At 37.8% G+C, this 24,951-nt stretch overlaps 1 long non-coding RNA gene and 1 pseudogene across 1 annotated transcript; both read left to right on the plus strand.

The window, feature by feature from the left end:
* The first annotated feature begins 1,576 nt into the window (after nucleotides 1-1,576).
* The window catches only part of LOC131232818 (PH, RCC1 and FYVE domains-containing protein 1-like), a 35,624-nt pseudogene continuing 12,249 nt past the window's right edge, over nucleotides 1,577-24,951 (plus strand).
* On the plus strand, nucleotides 12,553-16,000 carry LOC131232820 (uncharacterized). Its single transcript, XR_009164952.1, has 3 exons — nucleotides 12,553-14,418; nucleotides 15,373-15,673; nucleotides 15,771-16,000. It is a non-coding gene; the product is annotated as an uncharacterized LOC131232820 (long non-coding RNA).

Raw genomic sequence — 24,951 nt, forward strand, 5'->3', positions numbered from 1 at the left:
TTAAATTTGGGTTCTATACGTTCCAACAATTCAAGGATTTGGTCATTTGTATCTTTGCCAGCCAGGGCTACAGGTTGTTCATTAGGATGGTGGTGGGGATCTTCCCATATGTGTCGTCATGTTCTGAATTCCGTCCATACCAGAGCTCTATCACTTAATTAGGAAGCACCCATGATATAAGTTGATCTACTTCTAAGTGCATGGATTAGTTGGGTTGCTTACGGGAACTTTTCTTGTGTCACACTACCTTTGAGGCCATTACAAGATTGTAGAATTGAAAATTTGCCAAGGATTACCTGCTTTTGATACCAAATAATGCAATTTGATTACTGGACGGATGTGAATTTGATGCTCGTATTGCTTTAATGGATGAAGCAAACAGACTACACGAGTATTTATATAGGGAGGGATATATAACTTACTGAAACTGAAACTTCTTCACCAGTTACAAGTAAAACTCCACAAAACTCAGAAAATATGAAGTTCCTTCTTCAGTGACTTTAGAAGGCACACCTTTAATCTCTATGAATCTTTATTAGTATTTTTTTTTTCAACTCTTAGGGGGTGTTTGGCTGTTGATTTTTATATTTCGGCTTAGTAATTCCCTGGTTTTGTTAAAAACAAGTTTGGTTCACACTTTTTTGTTGCTTCTCGGGAATTCATTCCCCAGTGTTTCCTCAGAAAGCTTGCCCCAGCTTTTAGCCGGAGAATGGAAAACCTGGGGAACCAAAACAGAAATCTAGACTTTTGCTAGCTTTCCCTAGGAAACACGGTGTATCAACTAGACAAAATTTGATCATTCCCCAAAAAATACTGGGCCAACTCCAACATTTCTCAGCGAACATAAAAACCCAGTAATGAATTCCCCAACAACCAAGCATGCCCTTGGATTGATGTCAAATCAATCTCATATATTTGAGATGAGATACAAAACAAAAACAACTATATCTACAAATATTTGGTCAAATTGGCCTAAGAATATCAAAACTAGATCGATAAGATCGTCCTTGAAATCTTCTGATGATCTTCAAAATTGGCAACCACAATCTTCAAGTCAGCAACTATAGTCTTCCAAAAATAGTTAATGACAATCTATGAAATTCAGCCCCCAAAACTAGCATTAAACAGCCAAAATTCAGCGTGCAATAATTACCATGGTTGGCTTTGGGCAGCCATTATGAAAGTTGTGTCTGAATTGATAACTGTGTAGCTCCATTCCAATCTGTAGTTGCGTTTGTGTTGTCTTTTGTTATGTTACCCACCTTAAGGGTTTCTATACTTTCATTGTTTTCATAATTTTTTGCATGCTCACTGACTCAGTTTAATGAAAGATCAATTAATTTTCTGGTAATAGAGCTTCAATGATTAGGTGCTAGCTATTGAAGATAAAGGCAGTGTCTTTTTTTTTTTCCTATTGTTTTCTTTTTGTTCATCATTAGGTGAGAATGAGGCGCACAACACACCACCTTTCTAATAAAGCTTACACTTGTGCACTGATTTTTTATTTTATTTTTTTTAATTTTTTTTAATTTTTGTGAGTGCAACATGCTTTTGTAGGGCATCTGTAATTCATGCTTTATTTATTCATGTTCTTTGGGATATGCAGGCCATTACTGCCCTTAAGAAAGGGGCATATCTATTAAAGTATGGGCAAAGAGGGAAGCCTAAATTCTGCCCTTTTAGGCTTTCTAATGTAAGTAGTTTGCATCTATGCTCCATACATATTACCAGTCTTAATTCTTGATATGCTCTGTCAGTTTGTCATCCACCAAGTGACTTAATGGCATGTTGTTGATTTTTTAAGATACTTAAGAAACCATTTCGTGTTGTTTCCTTGACTTTTTAAAGCTCGCGTCCATGTTCTAAGGATGTTGAGGGTCAAATATTGCATATTAGACCCCAGTAACTGCCTCAATTTACGAACGTGATACTGTTTAACAGCCCAATTTAACCATGTTTTTGTTGCAAGGTGTATTTATAAGCTTGGACTGAAACAGGGTGCTAAAAGCATGGATTTAGCGCGCAGAATTCACCCAGGCAAGGGACGGACTCCATGGGACCAAGATCGACAGATTTACACACCAGAGATCCGAGAAAATCGAGAAACTGAAGCTCAAGTGGCCTGAAAGTCATCTAGAATGCAAGATCACAAGGTTCTCAGCATCCGTTCAACTGGAAACTTCATAGATGGCCTCAGGACCATAAATTAACCATTCATTTCGAAATTCATCGCTTAGATCCTTTTGGAAGTGGCCCAACGGACAGATTATCCCATTAAAATCTGGATTATGGGCCCACCTGCAAGCTTGATATGCCTCAATTTTGGTCCCAACTATTAAAATGATATGACAGATCTGATGGACGGAACGGATTTTTCATAAACATCACGATGGACCTCACATGGGGCTAGGTGTGCACTACCAGCCGTGACGAAATTAGAAAGCAGAGAGAGTGGGAGGCCAGCGTTCGCACTGGTTCCCGCTGGGACATGTAATGGGCCACCATCACGGACCGGTTCGATGATCGGAACCGTCTAATGCGTCCAGGAGGTGGGGTCGACCGTACCCATGGAGACTTATCCTCTCATGCACGGGTACATACGATCTCCACCGTCAAACGGAGGACGGACGGCAAAATAAAATATTCTGTGGGCCACACCGAATCCAATCAGAAACTAGCCATTTCCAACTGGTTTTTCGACGTGCATTCAGTGGACGGAGGATTTCCTTGAAGACATCAATCATGGGCCCCACCATCATCACAGCGCAAGAAATTGCGCAAGCCCCTGCGTCCGTGAAAACCGACTTCGGTGGGCCATTATGCGCTCTTGGCAGTAATCGGATCAGCAATCCAGACCGTCCATAATCTCCAAAATGGGGTCAAGACCCTTCCATTGGATACTCCCTTCGCCAAAACTCGTTCCAACCGCGGCTGTTTCCACGCCTTCACTGCACAACGTGCGTAAACAAAGTTGGTTCATACGACTCCCGAACCGACTTGCTGGGCTGCTTATAAAAGAAAGAAGGGAACGTGGAAAGGGGGGGAATCCAGTGCTTGAAGGGAGAGACGTCTGCGAAGAGAGAGAGAGAGTGTGTGTGTGTGTGTTTTTGTTTTTTTTAGTTTCCCTGTTTTCTTATGCTTTTAGAGTGTTCTAGCCTCATCATATCAGGCTAAACCTCTTAGCTAGGAGGTGAAGCTTGTGGCGTGATGGGAGATCTCTACAGCTTGGATTTATGACTGAATAAATTTTGATCTTAGTTTAATGTTAAGGAATGCCTTAGTTTTTAATGGTTTGTTGTGACTTACATTACAATAGATCTGCGATGGCTTTGAGTATTTCCTTTTCCTTTTTATGTTTATGATGTCAGGAAGCCCTGTTGTTCACCATCGTCCCTTGGGCATGGTCGGATGACGGTACCCTTCCTAACTTTCATACATCTTATGATTGGTTGTTAATAAGTTTAATTTTGTTGTTTGCTTTGTCTCCCGGGCATGGTTTGGTAATGGAATCCATTCTAATTCATATACCTTTCATCTCTTAAAAACTACATTAAAGAAAGTTCAGTTCGATTTTCATGGTTACACCTTTCAACTGGATGAAGATAAGACTCCAAGTCCAGTTGCGTACTTGAAGTAGGCATAAGATCCCCTTGATCTCTACAAGTGGATCCTGGGAATCCCTAGTTTTCTACCTCCGATTCTCTAAATTTTAGATAAATATTTCACCATTGTTCCTTAAATTTATTCGATTTAGATTTCGTCTTAGTCTAGTTCTAGTTCTACTTCTACTTAGTTTCAGATTACGTACAAGTTTCAGTCCCTTGGGATTCGACCTCGGTCTCACCGAGTTTATTACTACGTCACAACCGTATACTTGGGGAGTGAACAATGGACTTGTTTTCAAATGTACTAATACTTTCCATGATTTTAGGAAGTTCTTTGTGTGTATGTTAATACATCATCATGGTCATCATCTAAGCCTTATCCCACTTAATTGTGGTCAGCTACATGAATCCCGTTTTGTTCTGATTCATGATGGAACTTATGGCATAAGTTTGATGTTAGCTGCCACCTTGACGCAACCCTGCCCAGGCTTGGGGCCAGCAATGAGAGCACAAAACTCCCACAGGTAGAATGTAATAGACTATTACATACATTGTTTACAATCAAGCACTATCTAATAGTCTATTACATAGATTGATTACAACCAACGAATTTTTATGTTAATAATTTCATACTTTAAAATGTATTAATGTTCACTAATAACATAGATAGAGACTTCACAGAGAAGAGCCCATCGCTTTCTAGATTCCAGCGCCAATCATTCCTCTATCCCCAATCTCTTGTACTTAATCTCTCCATGAGGCTGACAAATTCATCAATTTCTTCATTGGTTAGGGCTTTTGTAGAAATTGTGCTCCCCACATTTGTTATAGACCTGAAAAAGTTGTCTTTCTTATGAACCACCTATTACAACTTCGGGGTAAACTTGGTAGAAAGCTCCGTTATCACACCACTTTTCCTACCATAACTGGATTGGACAAGCTTCTCCAACTTTCCACACTCTTTGGAAAAATATTCTCCACTTGAAACACCTTGCTAAAGTTCTGTGCTGAGAAGAAGCTTTGGTGAACAACTCTCCCAACCAAATCCCATCCTTGCATGAGGTCCACTAGTTGTCTTCCTTCGAACCAAACCTCCATAGCCATTTTCTAAGCAACACAAAATGTGTTCTTCTTAGTGGTTTAATTCTTGCAGCCCATTGGATCCCAACCTATGGGCAAGAACGTCATCATCTTTCCTTCATCGAACCCCCAATGATTCTCATTTCAGAAGGTCGATCTTAAGAGCAAAGACTGCTTTGAAGCACACCTTATTACTGTCCTCATGTTTTTCATAGAGGAGATATCCTGAAAACAACGATTGTTCCTTTCTCTCCATAGAGCCCAGAGAGAGGCCATCACTGCCAAGCGCCAAATAACTTTGAAGTCTCTACCAGCACCTCCTCCTTGCCAAGTGAACAACAAACTAGGAACCAAGTTAGTCGTAACCCAAGCTGAATGAACTAGCGCCTCCACATGTCGTCCTTTGTATCTTCATCTGCACAAACCACACCTCCTCCCCATTGATTGTCTTCTCATTGATTTCCTCCACCAAGCCTAGGTAGGATTGTATTACTAGGGCTATCAAAGAATAAAATCTCTACCCTACAACATCTTCCCAACAACTTATCTTCTGGTTTGAGTTCAATCCATACTTATGCGTGCTAAAGTCTTCTTTTTCAAGGGTGGAAGCTCTGGAGCCCTCATTTGAGCTCAATCGATTCATTGACATGCTGAATCACCGCCCTAGGTCTATCTACTAGAGCCACCAAGCTCCGGTGGCGACAAAGGCTCTGCTTACATTTGACGCACTGCCCATTGATCCACCTTCACCTACCAAACTCTAAAGACTTCCTTAACCCAGGCCACCCCTACTACTTGTTCCACCTCCTTGGCTGCTCTTGACAATAGGTTCCCTTACTCCCTTGTGGGTAATTTCCTCAACACTGTACTTGCGACCTTCTTCCTTACTCTAGTCCCCACAACACTATACTTGTGATCTTCTTACTTGCTCTAGGCCCTACCTCACCTTCCTTTGGTTTGCATTGGTACCTAGACCCCTTCTCTATTTTGCAATCTCGAATCCCCTACATATCTATTGTTGTCCGACAATCTTGTTGTACCTCCAAATACCTATTGTTCCCTATTCTAGCCATTTTTCCACCTCCATTGTCTCATACCTCATGAAAGCATATATCCTTGAGTATCCCTGGCTATGCACCCATTCATCATATTCCTTGCTTCTTTGAAGATATTGTACAACTCCAGCACAATGATTTCTCTCGGAAGATTAGAGATGATGCGAAGTAGTCCACCTCTGTAGTGCCCCTTTTCATTTCCTATCTTCCAATCTGTTTGGATCACCATCTCTCTTCTAGCACCATGATAGGGTCGTAACAATGAGGAAATTTCATTCTTTCATGGCACGGTATCTCCCCTCCGGCAAGATCTCATTTTTTAAGTTACATGTTCATTGCTAATATAATTGCCAATTGGTGTAGAGAGAAGATGAATACTCTTAATGGTTTTGCAATGCCCGCAAAAAAAATCCATTTGTGCTAATATGTTGATACATATGTATAATTGGTTTATTCTTTTGATATGTTCTAGCAAATTTATCTTCCTCCAAAGGACTTCAATGATATGTCATTGATTTTTTAAGGTACTTGTAAAATAATTTCGTTTAGTGATGCTTACTTTGATGGAACTAAGGTTTGCTTTTTACCATTGCTTGGAGTATCCTTAATATTATCCGTATCTCCAACTTAGCGATACTGATAACACTGGTAGTATAAAAGATTTTATCTATCGGCGATATATTGCTAAGTATCGCCAATGTATTATTAATATTTTCAACTACGTAAATTCTAGGCGTCACTTGTATCGCTTATATTTTTGACTGCATAAATTCCATGCGTTGCTTGTGTCGCCCATATACTAGCAATATTTTGATAATGTCGCCAATTTATCGATATCGCCAAAAAGATGATTATTAAAAAAAAGTTCATTTCATTTTTTTATGGGTGCATGGTTGTATGATGCAATGCATGTTTGTATGTGGGTATATGCATGCATGGCTGGATGGATGGATGGATGGATGCATGGCTGGATGGATGGTTGGATGGATATGTGTGTGTGTGTGTGTGTGTGTGTAAGATGGATCCACCATTTTCCCCATGTTTCCCTGAGTCAACGATGCATGAAGTGAAACTTATCATTTAATTCCTAAATATGCAACTGTCTTTTTCACTATTAATTTGATTCTTAAATATGCAAATATCTCTTGAAGTATCATCGAGAAATTCCACCATTTTCCCCATGTTTCTCTAATGTTTTCCCAAGTCAAAGTTATTTGCTTCTAGATTCCTATTAAAGAGAAACTTATTATGTATGCGTCCTTTTTCCATTATTTGATTCCTAAATATGCAAATATGTGCATTTTAGCATCTCCTAAAGTTTCATTGAGAAATTCCACCATTTCCTCTTGTTTCCTCGATGTTTCCCTCAGTCAGATATACTTCTCTGGGTATCAAGGATAATGTTGGGGATATTGACACATGTTTCCGTATCCCCAGCCAGTGATACATGTAATGGTACTGGTACTACAAACACTACTTTTGACCAAAAGCATTTATTTAGGTTTACGATCCCACAACAAGAAAAACAGCCATAGCCAACCGATGGGGCTAACTTTTGCCCGCAGCCAGTTTTAAGGGCCACTGGAAAAGGGCCCTTATAAAAAAAATATTCCGCAGCCCTAATTTCATTTCCGCCTCTCGATCTCTCTCTGCCTCTCCCTCTCCCTCTCCACTCCCTCAAGCTCTCCCTCTCCCTCTCCCTCTTGCGAGCTCTCCCTCTCCATATCCCTCCCTCTCTGCCTCTCCCTCTCCCTCCCTCTCTGCTCGCTCTCTCTCTCTCTCTCTCTCTCTCTCTCTCTCTCTCTCTCTCTCTCTCTCTCTCTCTCTCTCTCTCTCTCTCTCTCTCTCTCTCTCTCTCTCTCTCTCAACCTACTAATTGCTGGGACAAGAGCCATCACAGACATCGATTGTATCGGCAGTGGCACATGGATCAGATGGTAATTCGCCACCTGAAATTGCTGTCGAGATGCTGATGGATTCAAGGTATAAAGCCCAAACATCGAAAGATTTTTCTTCATCATCATCTTCTTCTTCTACATTGGGTGAGTCTTTGAGAAGAAGGTTGAGTAGGAGTAGATCAGAATGCAGAGTGTTTCCTTCAATCCATGTAAATGAGAGTCATGGAATCGTATGAGTTTGTATCCATTTGTGTATATGTGAGTGAGAGGCTGTAATTTACAAGTTAGAATGTCTATTTCATCAAGGGTTGTGATGTAGTGAGAGTGCATAGGTAGGGTGCAAGTGGCCCACCTTGGGACTGGATTTGGACTGTAAAATTGATTTGAATGTACTAATAGCCCAGAATCCCTCATGGATTTCCAACTCCTGGTGAACTCTATTTCTCGTCCCATGCATCTTTTTTTTCCTTTTACATCATCATTACCTGTAATGTATCTTCGAATATCTTCTTGGTGCTCACTAGTGCTGATGCTTGATTTCTTCAGGATCCTTTGCTAGGAGATTGGCACAAGAATTTCCTATGTGGCAGGTACTTGCATAGAACTTCTGTTTAGTGTACATTTGATACATTGAACATTGGTCTTGTGATCAACTTCCTTTGCTTAATTGTCGTAGGTTTTACTTCTGCTTTTCCTTCAAATGCTATTGAACTTGATTGATTTAATTGGAATGGTTTGCGGATATACATTGGAAAGTTTGAGAAGATTAAGTTTTTGTAAGTGGCACCGAACACTCTTAACTATATGTATAAGCTGTTGGACAGAAATATGCTCTGTTTGATGAACAGTGGACACAAACATGTCCTGTTGGACAGAACTACGCTCTGATTGATGAACAGTCTGGACACTTGACTGTTGGAAGTTCTGATATTCAATCTTTAGCCTACACTTCAGATTTTTAATCATTTTCCCTTTTCTTTTTTTAACCGCCTAAAATGTAGGCCATTAATCAAAGGGCTGCCCCACATCCACCTTTACTAAGTTGGCCCATCAGGACACTACTCATTCTTATTCTCATTACCTAAATTTCTTCAATAAACAGATTCGACAAATTCGCAAAAGAGGATTACAAGAAACTTAAAATCTGGCACAAAGGAACATTACCCCATCAAAGGGATTGATACTGCTTACAAATGTTCTGGTAGGGTTTCTATCTTATGTCAAAATGGATACGGAAATTTCCTTGAAGACATTAAGATGGATATTTTGGACTCATTCACAGGACTAGGTTCACCAGCAAGAGCTACAAATTTGATATTATCACATTCACTACTAGCCACATTGAAACTACGAGTGAATATTAAGTGAAAGTAAATGGCTAATAGAAAGAACTGACATTGTGTATTTTCAGAACATGACGTGAAATGTTTAGTGTCATGAAGAGTTAATTTTTATTTTTTATTTTTTACTTTCAATCACTATTTTTTTTCTTTAAAAACCTTTCTGCAGGCCATTTTCTTAAGGCAATTGACTCTATCATGGCTTTATTATTATTATTTTATTTTATTTTATTTTATTTTTAACACAGTTAATTTACACCATGTCTTTCAAATCACATTTTCTTTTATTAGTTTCATTTAAGAGGATAGGCTGTTTTACAAGGTTGGGCATGAGGCCCACCATTTGTGTGGCATCTAATTAACCTATCCAATAGGATTGCTCTATCATGAAATTAAACATTTGTGTAACATCTATGTAGTCTCTGCTTTCTATATAAACTGTAACAGAATCTGAACCAAAGCAAGAAAACAACCTTCTCTCTCTCTCACATCTTTGACATACTTTACATACTTGTACAACGAGAGTATCAAACAGTTTACATGTTTGAGGGAGGTCGTTTAAATCCTGAGGAGTTTTTTTTTTCTATGGTCCCTTCCTATGAACGCTGCTTCCTTCCTATGAACACTGCTGATATTCAAATAAAGCTAAAGAGATTGGAGCAGTTCTATAGTGGCAACAAAATGAGGTGTGTTTGCTGGCATAGTTAAAATTGGCTCTCAAAATCCGCATTATGTGTTTTAAGGGCCTGTTTGGTTTATCCATGGCTTTATACATTTTCTTAGACTTTGTATTCCAGTTTCTAAGGGCCTGTTTGGTTGCCACTTAAAGATGTGTTTATCTCATTTTATTCACTCGTGATTATGTATTAGAGATATTCAATTGTAATTATGTATTAGAGATCAATTCTTTTGGTAGGGATTAAAAATAAAACCAACAACTTATAATGGTGGTCTCTAATACGTAATTAAAAATAAAACCACAATTATGTAAATGGTCTTCGGACTTGCTCCAATGGCTAATGTTGTAGCTTCTTTCGGTTGTTTCCAATTTGTGTTCTTCTATGAAAATTTGGCAATTCTATGCCCTATAGCCTATGGACCTTCAAATCCTATGGTTAAGGAATTCCACTCCCACCATGGAATATTACATGGAACTTTGTTGATAATATTTACATCTTGTATTAGTTTCAGGTGTCAACCTTGTTAACCTTAAATCAGAGGCCTAGATCTTCCATTCGTTTAGTCATGGGCCTGGCATAGATCCTGCCTACTTTGATCTCATTGGAAATAAGTCATAGTTCAAGGCCTTCCTCAAGATCCTAATCATTGGTTCGACCTTTGATGATCTAGGACTGACACGCATCCTTAGATAGCCTGGTGCAGTTGCTCCATGGAAAAGATAGACGGCAAAGGACTTGTTCCTGGGCAGAACTATGGTCCCCTGCCTTGGCTTGGCAATGGGTCTGGTTCATGTTCATGCTAACTGGCAATGGCTTGGCTTGGCTTTGGTGTAGAAAGTTCCATGTGCTAACAAGGAAGCCCATGTCTTGGTTGTAGTCTGTCCTCTATTTATTTATGTCTTTATTATTTATAAAATGTTTATTTTCTGACCTGATTGCAATTTAAAAAAATATATTTTTTTGAATGGTGAAAATTTCAAATATACTACCTAACCCACAAAACAACTAGTTGTTTTCCAAGTCCAACATCCATATGAATTTTCTTTAGCATTTCCTTGACAAATATGGCTCCAAAAATATTCCTTATTGCAATATGTACCAGATTGTTATTTGGACTCCTGGCTGAGCACTGGATGTTTAATTCATGCAGTGTCTTGTCAAGTAGAATGCAGCATTAGCATCAATCTGCTTCATAAAGAATGGAAATTCTTCCTTAACTCTTGTTAATATGAAAATGCCATGTTTTCCTTTGTTTCTGATGTTATGGGATGAAATAGTCTAGTATGTTTCCCCAATAAATTCAATTTATATTGTTTTCAATTGGCATCTGTCTACCTAGTATCATTGGTAGTCAGGTGGTCTGGGATCTGGCATTTAAAAGAGATCTTGCAGATGATGAATTTGATGAAATGCACTAACAGTCTACATTCAATTTGATGAAATGCACTAACAGTCTACAAAATGCTCCTCTGATTAAGGTAGCCACTTTCACCCACCATACACATTTCTGGGCGGTATTACCTAATCTCTTTTTGAAATAACTTGTGTTCTTTGGTCACTTTGCTTCAATTGTTGGTGTGAAGTAGCTCAGATCCTTCTTTCCAAATGGTGAATTACTTTGTGCTGGGCCTTCAGACTATAGTTATTCTAAATGCCTTTTGCATTATTGCATCTGCGGCAACTTTTCTGTTCCTTTTGTTTCAATGAAGTTTACTTGGTTTGTTCTTTGCCTTCAGGTATTGTGGACAGAGTCAGCCACATAGTCCCAATCTATGAAGGTTATGCTCATAGATCTCTGAAGAAACATAATGAATCACCATCATCAACATCATCTAAAGCTATCTATCTATCTATCTTATTCTAAAAAATATCCCTGCTAATGCGGACTGTAAACTGAAGATTTGTGATTTTGGGCTTGCATGTGTATCATTCAATGATGCTCCATCAGCTATTTTCTGGATTGTATGTTGCTCTTCCGTGTTGTGTTTGATGCCGGTTATTTGCAGCTTCTGACCATGATTAACATCTGGCCTTTTGGATTTTATTGTGATCAGCTTTTATTTCTCTTATTATGTTATGTACTTGATTGTCTGTTTGATTATGATGCCATGTGTGTTATGCACTTGTGCTCATGATCCCATGTCTTATACATGTATTTATTTGCAGGATTATGTAGCAACCAGATGGTATCATGCTCTTTACAGGAGCATTGCAAGTGTTTGATGGTGGTTTTCCTTTCCTTGACATTGTCTGATATATGATTTTGTCACTGGTTTCCTCTTCAATCTAAATGCAGTGATTTAAACATGTCCATCTAATAAATGTAGGATATCAACTGAACTTTCTGCCTTGTCTAGTCAGCAACATGGTGCCTCGTTTCAAAACCAAAGCAGCAACGATAATTTGTTCCAGCAAAATCTAGGCATATCCAATGATCTCTCAAGTGATCCCAACCAACATTCACACAGGTGGTTACTACTTGGTTTAAGTAAATAAATCTTCAAGTATAGGGCTAGCCCACCTTTTGATGGCTATCTATTAGTTCTTTCGAGTAGTATATCATGATACACGTAGATGCTAAGTTTCATTCCTTGAACAATATTCATTCATACTCAAATATTTAAATACTTGTGACAGACAATAATGTTTTCCAATGAATTGTATGTACAAAAACACTTAATTCCAAAGGGAAACAGAGTCATCTTCTTTGAACTTTGCTCTTTTCTTACTTTCTTTTAGTTTCGTAATTCTCTTGAACTGTCAGTGATTTGTAATATCTGCTGAAGAAAGTCTGAATTAATTTAGAACAGTTCTGCAGTCCTTGAGTCCCAATTCTTTTCTTCTTCTTCTTCTTCCTCATTTTTTTTTTTTTTTTTTTTTTTTTTTGTCTTCTAGAAATTTTTGATAGCCCTTTACCAGCAATTACATTTATCACATGGCTATATGTGGATAAATGTGATCCAGCCATTCCATTGTTTCTGAAATTTTCAGAATACACCAAGAAGAGAAGTCATCTGCCGAATCAGCCTTTAATGACCCTTTTAGGACTCCTATCATTTAACTTCCTAGTTAGAATAAAGAAGCCCCCAATCCTAGAAATCTTATAATCTCTTCTCCCAAAAAATTCTAATTTCCATTATGAAAAACATGATTAGTGGTCTCGACAGCATAAAGAAGCACATTTTAAGTGCTTTGCAATAAAATATTTGATAAATACTATGGCTAAGACTTGGCCTGCCATTTTTTCACACTGTTACAAGATCTGTAAATTTTATAGCTGAATCTCTTTATTACTTTTGTGGTCTTATCCTTATCTTGATTGCATTTGGGATCTTTTGTTGGCTGCCAATATTCTGTTTGCATGTTTTAGCTTGCAAATTTAGTTTAAATTTCTTTAGAACAATAGCCCGTTTGGTAGAAGAGGTAACACCTCTAGCCGTGCTCTCTGAGCAGTAGCTCCTTTGGAGCCCACTTTCACATTGACTCAAGGGTCTTAGCATGGAACTACCAGATCTGCCCGTTGAGTCTAAAAGAGAGACGCAATGTTTTTTGTTTTTGTTTGTTAATCTTATTTTATGCTTATACCTATAAAGGCACTTAATTTAATGGATTTGATATTGAATTTGGTATGCTTAATTTATATTTTGTTGCTTCATTTATATACTTTCCTAAATGACTAACTTGTAACTCCTCAGAACCCGCTCTGTCGTAAGACATTACGGTGCATGACGGTTCCCAGCAAGTTAAGTTGCAAGTTATTATGCAGCGTTGGTTGGATATCTTCTATTTTTGTATTGGCCCATGTGGTGCATTTTGTCTTTTGGTATTGGTCTCATGACAGGTTTGGTCTGCATCTTCGCCGATTTGTTGGTCCAATTTTTTTGGGTTTCTCTGAGTTTGGCATATTTTGTTACTTTGTTGGTTTGAAGATTGCTTGGGTATTGATTTCCTTGTGCAGGTATTGGGCTTCAGGTCTGATTTCCTTGTGTAGGTATTGTTTACTTTTTTTTCTTTCTTTCTTTAGAGTTTTGTTTGCATATAAAGATTCCATCAAAGAGCCAGTTTGATTTACCAATTTCTGCTTGTCTTGACCTAAGGATTTTAGAGGCACCAGGGATTTTGATTTGATTTGTTTTGATTTCTGGCCATAATCTTCTAGTTTTCTAAGGGATTGGATTGATCTTCTGGAGGTATACAGTGATCACGATTTCTGTATAACTTTGCAATAGTAGGTCTTGGTTACTGCATTTAACGTGTTTGCTTGATGGCTTAAATGTATCCAACTCAGTTTTATCCATGCTTTAATCAAATTTGTAATGTGATGGTTCTTCTATTAGTACGTGTGGCCCATTTGTCATTTCTTTATAAATTTTAGCATATTATCCTTCATGGGAAGTGAGAAATTGGAGGATAGTCCCAATGCATTAGAATTTAAAATGGTAGTTGGTATCTTGATGTACCCATTTCGTACATGGGGGGCTCATTATCTTTGATCCACAATATTGATCTTGTGGGATCCATTGCAGATTGAGGATGAGCCAGGCTCTTCCAGATTGAGAGACTGTAACCATTTTTGGGCATGGTCCATTGACAGTGAGTAATAGTGTATTACATTGTGTTTTTGGATTTTCGGTAATTGGCATTTTTTTTATACGAGGTTTGCCATCTCATGCACAATATGAAAGGTGGATGTTGATGCAGCAGCAGTTAAAATAGTCATGGTTGGAGCTGGGTGTAAAAATGGTAGTAAAGTGGAACAAGTAAGAAATGGCCTTCATATTGTTATATTTAACATTGTTGCTTTGTAGAATAAAACTGCAAATCCCATATAAAAGAGAGGATATGTGGCTATTAGAGTCTTTTTTCTTCACTTTGAAACTGGACTTTATGGAGGATGCATTTTCTTAGGTTTGAGACATGTCCCACCATTTCTGTACTTAATTATTATTGAGATTAATGCCCCTAAAATTGATTTATCAGATTTTATTATGCCTTTCTTTTAATAAAAGATGTTTGAGATCCTATCTTGATCTCTATAAGTTTATTTGCTGATTTGTTGTTTATTGAGATCCTATCTTTCTTTTTTTCTTCTTCTTACTTGGTTTCTTTCTTTTCGTTATTTATTTATTTATTTATTAGCTGAGTGCAGATGATGTCCATTGTTAATGGTCAATCTATGCGTTAGTGGCTAGCTGAATCCACAACTCTTCACAACTCTCATATCAGATAACCATCCATGGACAAAATCTCTTCCAACAGGTGGCCAGCCACTGTGGCTCTTCAATTAGTCAATTGCACAAAGATGCATGAATTGCTGTGCTAATGAACTGTATAAGAAATATGGTGTTTCCATGTAAATGGATTTCTGCAGAAGCTCTTTAATGCATGTGAACGTGCCCTTATGTTTCTTATCTCCCTCCATTTCATGAATTAACAGTCGCACCTCTGCTATATGTAATCTGCCTTCGGATTGAAATCTTAGTTATGGGCATTGATGTAAAGTTTTTTTATCTAAGGTATTCAATATGTTTTTCAAACAGTATTCCGTCTTTCAAACTCCTTCTTTTGAGGGCACAGAGTACTTGGCCTCTCTATTGTTGTAATTTCCTTGCACATGCAAACAAATGCTTGAAAGAATTATTCTTTTCACTGGCTGTGTAAATCAGACTTCATTCTTCTTGAGAACTTCTAATTTTTTTTCTGGAATAAGGCAGGGTTTTGATATGAAACTAATCAATGTAAATCGGACTTGCAAAGTTACAAAGGTGATGCTCCTTTCTCTTTTATTTGGGTTCTTTCTTAGGAATAAAATTCATTTCTCTATTGTATGTGATCTTTCTCTTCACTTCATGTTTCAGGGAGGACAAGTGGTCAAGTACACTGCCATGTTAGCTTGTGGCAACTATCATGGAGTTGTGGGCTTTGCAAAAGGAAAAGGCCCACCAATTCCCATTGCTCTCCAGAAGGTATCTATTTGATGCATTTGTAGATCTCAGCTTCGTCCACTTTTTACAAGTTTGTAATCATCTCTTACCATAAGATTGATATTTGGAGCATATGTGTCTATGGAATAACCGGGAACAGTGGCTAATGGCTAAGATTTGTTTTGTAGGTTAGAACTGAATGGTAACCATTCTTTTCTCTATTGGAAGCTCCATACTTCCACAGGTAGGGCCCATGGTAATGTTTATAACTGGTCTTTTTGTTGGTGCGCAAGTAATCACAAAGTGTGAAGGTAAGCAGGAACTGATTTGAGCATGGGAATGGAGAAGCTTCAGCTTCAAAATGTTAGCAAGTATGAACAGCTAGGAGGCAGGAGCAGGAGCACAAATCAAAAACACAATGCAACAGTGGCACCTGGGCAGAAAATTTTGCGGCCGAGGTTGTGCAGTTCTTATGCTGTTGTGTTTTTTTTTTTTTTTTGTCCAGCATGAGCATGCATATCTGACATCTTTTATTATTGTTTTTTTTTTCCTTCTTTTAACCTTCATCGTCGTCATCATCATCTAAGCCTTATAGGAGGCAGTCGTCTAAGTCCAGAATGGTTCTTGTAAATTCTATTCCTAAACCACTCAAAGCTCGGCTCACATTCAGCTGGTTCCAAGGATTCCAATCTATGTGCGGGCACTGTAAAGGAATAACAATTCTTCCACTGTCTCTCTCTGTCTTTGTTACCATTGCCAATTCAATACCCGACTCAGGCAAGTCACGACTCAACTCAAGACCAAACGAATCGATCCAAGTTGCTGAGTCTAAAAAACATGGATGGGGCTGATTTTTGCACAAGGTGATCCTCATGGTGGCAGGGCATGGGCAAGCCAGGCCCACTTTCACCCCATCTTTAACCAGTCAGTATCTGCAAACAGCTCATGTGGGTGTAACAAATTCCTCTAGAAAACCGTTTACTGGAATTGATATTTCCAAGGAAGGGGATTTTTCGGAGTTATTGTTGTACATGCTTATGTCAAAGGTTCGATTTTGAGTCACAAAACCATTTACTGGAATTGATATTTCCAAAGGAGGGGATTTCTCCTACCCCTTCTTCTGCTACGTCCATTTACAACTTCCTAAGTACAGATGATTCATTCCTTTTGCAATATAGCATTTCTTGGAAACTTGATTCACTTTGCATTCCCTTTATGAAACTACTGATTCACTTCACATTCCGTTCTTGTATTCGAAAGTAGAAAATGCATGACAGAACTTTTTCTCTGCATATCATTGTAAAAATCTGTAATAATTTAAAATTGTTCTCATTTAGCGCTTATTATGTGGATATATTGTGGAGAAAGGCATCTAATAGATGTTTAACTTCATGGAGTGATGAAGTCTCATGGTTATGTTTTCCTTCTGTGTCCACTTACATAGACATACACAACTGATCGTTTGTCAAAATAACTTGAAGTATACTCCAGGTTTGTATGTGGTCTCTTACATTTATAGTTTGCTGAATTCCCAGTTAAACACATAATTTCAGTGGAATGCAGGGTTTTATCTTCTAGGGAGAGCAGGTTTTTAGATCTGATCCCTTATCCTAGTCGGAATACTCAGCTGAGCCAACATGCGCATGTAAGGGATCCATTGACACACTTTCTACTTTCCATCATCCAAATTTGAAGTCTCTAGATATAATAGTAAATTTCTGACAGTGAGTAAGATTGTCTTGTGATCTTCATTTTGTGGCCTATGAAATATATGTTGAACCTAGCAGATCTTCAACAACATAGGGAAGACAAAAACCTTTAAACTAATGGAGTTTCAATGGTCCCATAGTCTCTCTAAATCAGCAATCTTATATGTAGAGATAAAGACAGGCAGTTAGTTTTAAAATTATGATTTAAATATCTTGATACTACAATCAAGAATTAAATGAGTTTGTTGACAAAGAATTTAAGCATGGATGGCATTGACTTGAATATATTGGATTTATTTTTTGTGCAGTTAGGAAAATCTTTTTCCTTGGGCCACCCAAATGCCAAGATTAGTGTCCTCCATGCAGCCCTGTCTTTTGAAGCCCCCAAATTATTTAAACCTTGTGATGTGCAGAATAACATAAACCCATTGTAATCTCCCTTTGTGCAGGTTCTGGACTGTGGCGAGAAGATTGAGCTTCTGGTAGACAAAACAGAGAACCTCCGCTCACAGGTGGTGAACCTCAATATCATTGAGGGCCTGAACTTGCTAAGGACTCCAAAATACTAGTGCTGCTGCCTTTTACTACTACACAGCTCACCAAAGATCGACAGAAGAAATGAGTCCCTTGGAAACAATGGCAATCATTGGCAACAAGGAGATCATTGACATTAACCAAGGTATGTTAGCTGCTTAGAATGGTGTTAAACATAAAAAAATAAAAAAATAACTAGGATGCATGTGGGTCACCTTTTCTTCTTTCTTTTTTTTTTAAAAAACTTTTTGACAAGAAAGATTTTCCCTATTGCTACGGACTGTCGGTGACCCTATAGATACGGATTTAATCCGTAGCAAAACTTAACGAGCTACGGTACCATGCAGGTCGTACTGTGGCTAGTTACCTTTAGCTACGGATTTTATTCGTAGCTTTTGATCAATAAAACTGGGATTTAGCAGCGTCCAGAACAATCATCAGTAAAAGTGCTGACGCCGGTAAAGCCTTTACCGGCCGAGGCTTTCTGGCTGATATCTTAGTCGGCGTTTTTGGTCATTTGCCGGCGGTTTACACCGCCGCTAAAGTCCAGTTTTCTTGTAGTGTTCTCTCGCCCAATTATAACGCTTTATCCATCTAAACCTGTACAACAATGTAAGTTAGGTTGTGTGAGTTGACCATTTAGATGCCCTTTAGGAGGGTAACATTGTATTAGGACTATACACCTGCCTTTTCGCCTACCATATACATAAATACATATATACGTACATAATGCACACAAACAAACAAACCAAGACACACACACACACACATCTGTAGGTTTTAGTTATTTCAGGTTTTCAGCCGTGGAATGCAACTGCAATACAAGTTACCCACTCTTACCTTGACCAGTGTTGAAACGTGATGGACATAACTAAGAGAAGGCCCAAGATAGCAGGCAAGTTCATCTTTTCCGTACCTTTTTGTCCATAAAGTGGTATTTAAGTAGTTTTTCATGCTCATTTGTTCCCGCTGCTACCTTCCTGTTTCAATCTGTCAACCTTCATTTCCTGCATACAGTTCACCATTTCTTAGTCCTGACTCGTTTCATTCTAGCTGCCTTCAGTGGGTGCATGCATGAGGTGTTGCCCTACTACATACATGTATATGCAATTATGCATAAGTGTAAAATGGAACTGTTGAATATAATGAGGAGAAATAGTTTGTCTTTACTTTCTCACTACCAGTGGTGGTTAGATCAACATGGTTTAGCTCAACCAATCTAGTATGTTAAAAGTCTAAAAAGAAAATCAAGGTTGGTTGTCTTCTTACTTGGTTGCCTTACTGCGTTTCGTTGTGTTAATTTCCTGGTATCCAATGTGCCATCAGGATTATATTGCACATGTACACCCTAGGAAAATATTTTAATATGAGCTACTCTTTAATCTTCCAGATAATGAGATACTTAGGGTCTTTTTTAGTGGTGACAGCGGTGGGTTCTTCGCTTCCTTAGATATGATCTTCAATACACAACATTTTGATTTTGATTTTTTTTGTGAATTCAAATTCAAATATAAGGTACTCTTTCTTGTAACTATGAATCTTACATTTTTCTTTGGTCTCTCTCTCTCTTTTAAAAAAAAAAAAAATAACTGTCAGGATGAGTCTACGCTGATATGGTACTCTGGTAAAGATGAGAAGCAACTCAAACTTAGCAGTGTATCAAGAATTATTCCTGGACAGTGTACAGTGAGTTTGTGTACCCAGTGTTTTATGTATCAACGATATCAGTCGATATATCTCACGATATATCTTGCATCCCACTTGTGCGATACAAAACGCACAACTAGTGGGATATATCCCACATGTTCGATCCAATGAGCATTTTTTATTTTAAATTCTTTTATTTTCTATAAATCATGTTAAATCGGTATTAAATTGTTACAAATCCATGATTTTTTTCATGTTTTGCATGAAAAATCACAGATTGGGAGCTTTGATTTCGAGATTTGGAGGAGATGGGCTAAGTTGCGGAAAATTGAAAAAAATTAAAAATTTCCAATTTCTTGCAAATCAATTGCAATCTTTGTGTCTAAACATAAAATCAAACGCATAAACTGATCTAGTGATTCTTCTTTTGCTTTTGAATATATCGCTTATGTTTCCACACGTCTTCTTATATTTATAAACTATATGAATAGACTTTGAATTTACTTGCTTCAATTCAGTTAGACAACGCATAAATTAGAACCCCATACAAAGAAAACCTATTATGTGCACTTATTATTATTATTTTTTGTAATGTTTGGATTTATAAATGTGTATTGATGTCTTTTTTAACAACCACTGAAGTTTCATTGAAAAATTCGACCAATTTCCCAATGTTTTCCCATTTTCCGAATAACAGCGATACATTACGTGATACAACGGATATATCCCATGCGATAACTGATATGTATCCGTTTCCCAAGGGTGCGATACGTAACGCAATACCGATATTTCAAACACCAGCTAAAACCCCTCCTTCGCCAAGAAAGTACTCCCTGTAGTTAACCAAATGGTTCATCTTGTAAAAGAACACAGAGGGAATAGCACGTTCCAGGCTTCCTCTATGAAAATTGCCAATTTCCAAGGGGCATGACTCTATTTGACTAAGCTGAGATCATTAGTGGAGTCCTAGCACCACGGTTGACTGCAAGCTTGACTCCTTGGGGAAGAGCAATAGTTTCCACACCGTTGGAATCTCAAACATTGATAGGGCCTGAGAATTCTAGCACGGTGTCTCTCTTGTCATTGAATTCATCCACCCAGCCATGTTTATCCTTAGTTTTCTGAAATAGGGGATGAAATTGAAGCCAACAAGGAGTTTCAAAGCACCATCTATCTACCCAAAATAAACTTTTAGTCTATTTCCTTCTAGACTTTTATGCTTTGAAAAATCTCTGTAAACAGCTGAAATCATTCTCCAAAGAGCTGATCCCTTCCAACCCTGGTCCACCTTAATGTCCCAGCGATAAAACCAACCCCATAAGTGGCTGTAAGGAGCTGAAATCATAAGCATTTCATTGTTTCCTATCCTCCATTTGGCAAGAAGGGAAGAGTTTATGGCCCAAACTGAATTAAGACAAAGTCCACCAGCATTGATCGGCTTGCACATGTTCCCCCAGGAAAGTAAGTGGAATTTGTGGTTTTCCTGCCTGTTATTCTAGAGAAATTGCTTCTGGATCGACTCAAGCTTGGCCACCACCTTAGTAGGGCACTTGAAAAGTGATAAAAGGTGAATCGGCATATTTTCCGAGGCTGACTTTTCAAGCAATATCCTCCACCCAGACTTCTCTGTCAATCCAGTTGTTGGGACCGCCATTGGGGTATGTCGCCGGTTCATGCCTGGGATGCCTTGGTCGAGCGTTATAATCGAAATCTGGCTGCATGGAAAGGCAAACTTCTTTCCCACGGACTCAATCGATCCAACGACAACCTCTTCATATTAATTCCAGCAATGCTAATTTTTTGCCATGTTGATATGGAATCCTGAAACAACCTTATGGCAGCGAATAATTTCTTTGAAGCTTTGAGCTTCCCGAATAGAACTTTTTCCGTACAATTAAGTGTCATTGCATATTGTAGGTATATGAATGGGAGAGGAATGCTGCTGATGTGGATACCTTGAAACAAACTTGACTCAGCTGCCTCACCATCATACTGCTCAGGACTTCAACCGGAGTATTGAACATGAACAGGGACATCAGATCCCCCTGACACAAGCCTTGAATCTCTTGAAGAATCCCATGTGTGCTGTCGATGAGAATAGAAAGCATCCAGACAAAAGTCATGATTTTGATCCAGCCTCTCCATCTATTGCCGATACTTATTCTTCCTAGAAGGTAATCAGAGAATCTCCAATTTACACAATCACAGGCCATCTCCATATCTATGTTAAGGAAAAACTCTTTTAAGCCATTTTCTGACTTTCATTGATCAATTCATTTGCAATGAATGGCCCATCCACAATATTCTGGCCACCTAGGAAATCACTTTGCATCAGAAAAATGATCCGGGGCTGGATATTGCTCAATCTCCCAGTTAGAAGCTTGTCAATAATCTTGTAGAGGCTCCCAATGAGACCTATCAGTTATAAATCCTGGATCTCTTTGGCACCCTCCTTGGGAATAAGCATGAAGAATGAACAATTCAAATCTCCACTAAACAAGCCCACTGCTGAAGAATTCATCAAAAGCCTCCATTATTTCATCTGGAGGAATTCCCATCTTTGCTGCTCACAAATTCTTGTTGTCATCAATTATCTGCGTGCACACAAATTCATGATCTGTTTAGTGTCGAAATATATTGCTTGTATCAATTTTGATCGTCGATGTCTTCTGATAAGAATGCCATAGCATCGGATGCATTCTGTACATTAGATTTTGATATGTATTTATTTTAATATCTCTCATTATTTATTAATTCAAAGCCAGTTTATCACTATTTTATAGGTCTTATTCCTTTATTCACAAAGGAAACTAATCTTGATTTACAGGTTTGAGCCAATAGCTAAATGGTAAACACAATGCATTTCAACATAGAGGTCTTAGATTCGAGGCCAGCTTACCTATAAAAAAAAAGAACATATTGATGTACATGTTAAATTAGGTTTTAGCCATCCCACTTTCTTTGGTTTTTCTAAAATCACTTTTCACATTCTTTGGATCAGTAAATTATACAAATAAAAATGTTTTAAAAAAAAAAAAACTCGAATGTATTGATTTATTTTTGAAATGTTTTGTTTTGTATCAGTGGTGCACTGCAGTATCCCATGCATAAAGCTTGTTCAACTGATATTGAACCTTGGCTGGAGGAGATAAAAAGGACAGGATTGAGGTTCTGGACATTAGGGTTGGATTGCTAGTTGCTACTATATATTTCTTTTGTTTTTCTAACTTTTTTTAAGGAATTAATTTTGGAAGTTGGTTATTCTTTTTTTAGGTTTCTTATACATGTTTTATGTTGGAATGAGGAAAGATTGAAATGATTTGTGTGTTTTGGGAGATTGAGTTTTTCTTTTTCTTCTTTTAATTATACAAGTTTGGACAAGTATCAAGAATAAGCAGCAGTACTGAGATGTTAGAGTCTGCTAATCAGAATGATTACCCTAAAAGAAAAAAGATGGCCTTCAGTCCTTTTTTTTTTCTTTTTTTTTTTTTTTTTTTTGGGGGGGGGGGAGTTCAATTAATAAATTCTTGGTTTTTGGCTCTTTTTTGTTTTTCTAAGTGGTGGTTTGTATTTTTGCTTTCCGTATCTTCTTTGTTTTGGCTCATTTTGTTTCTGTTTCTCTTTTTGCCTCTGGCCTGCAGAGAGTTTTAATTATTGTTGGGACAATTCTTACCTACTTGATATTTATATTTGTACAAGATTTGAGAAGGTCTATCAGCTCCTAGGGATTATATTATGTGGTGATTATCTTGCTATCATTGACATGTCTTCTAAACTATTTCAATTTCTTCTAGGGCATGAGGTACTTATCAACCACTCTGGATATTGATATCATTTCACTTATTTTATTGCTCCAATCATTGACGTCCACAATGGTTCTTACCTTGTTCACAATGTTATTGACTTATGAAGAATGTTCTAAGTATCAGAAATATTATTGATATCATCTGCTCGGCGATACCTATAACACTGGTTGTATTAGAAATTCCAGTTATCGGCAATATATTGCCAAGCATCACCAGTGTTTTGGACTGTGAATTCCAGGTGTCGCTTGTATATCGCCAATATATCAATATTGCCAAAAATCTGTTTATTTTTATTTTTTATGGGTGCATGGTTGTATGATGAAATGCATGTTTGTATGAGTGTATATGCATGCATGGATGGATGGATGGTTGGATGTATATGTGTATGCATGCATGGATGGATGGGTCCACCAGTTTTCCCATGTTTCCCCAACGTTTCCTTGAGTAAATATGCAAATATGTGTATTTTAGCATCTCCTTAAGTATCATTGAAAATTTTCACCATTTTCACCATTTTCCCCATGTTTCCCCAATGTTTTCCTAAGTCAGCATTAGCTTTTAGGCTTATTATGTATACATTTTTTTTTCTTCATTTTTTTCTTAAATTTTGGGTTCCTAAATATGCAAATATGTGTATTTAGCATCTCCTGAAGTTTCATTGAGAAATCCCCCCATTTTCCCCTTGTTTCCCCAAATTTTCCCTCACTCAGCGATATATTTCTGGGTATCAACGATATTGATACATATAACGATACTAATACTATATATGTTGCTTATGAATGGTTTTCTGGTTATTCCATCTTTTTCACCAAATAACTAAGTAGTCATGTAATACATGATAAGGGCATGACATATGCATTGTCGTCTTTCAGGCGATATTTCGGAGGTATCCACGGCCAGAGAAGGAATACCAATCATTTTCTCTTATATACTATGATAGATCTTTGGATCTGGTGAGTATCACATTTAGATTGATGCTTATTTTATTCTTGAAGAGAGTGACAAATGAAAGCTACACTTTGTGCATTTGTATTTGTATGTCTTTCATTGATAGGAAATTAGGAATTATATATTGCCCATGTACAAAGCATATTCTCGATTCTCAATATATCTTGTTTATGTCCCCACCCTTCAGAATATAATTTCTTCGTTTACATCTTTATGACAGATATCCAAGGATAAGGATGAAGCTGAAGTCTGGTTTGTTGCTCTGAAAGCATTGATTTCACATGGCAACTACTGGAAATGGAGATCAGAATCTAGAAGTGAGAGAGCTTCCTCTGATGCAAATAATCCAAAAACATTGACCCGAAGAATCTCCCCATGGACTTCACAGTATGATATTACTGACATCTTACAAAAGGTTGGGTTATTTGTTGTCCCTTCAAATCTCCAACTTCCGTGGTCCTTTAGATGTTTCTTTTTCACCATTTAAATAATGCATTTCACTGGTTTTTGGTGATCTCAGGATCCTGGTGATGCCCAACAAATTCCTGGGGCTGCCAAACAAATGCAAGTTCCATTTGAGAATCCTCCAAACAATGATTTGACAAAGGCAGTTTATGATGAGTTATTAAACACAGCAGCTGTGAAAGGCTCCTATCAGTCAGATTCAGTCACTAATTCTCGCAACTCACTTTCTTCTGGAGGTGGAGATAACTTAAATGGCCGGA

This window comes from Magnolia sinica, chromosome 18 (assembly GCF_029962835.1).
Source record: "Magnolia sinica isolate HGM2019 chromosome 18, MsV1, whole genome shotgun sequence".
In the NCBI taxonomy this organism is placed as follows: domain Eukaryota; kingdom Viridiplantae; phylum Streptophyta; class Magnoliopsida; order Magnoliales; family Magnoliaceae; genus Magnolia; species Magnolia sinica.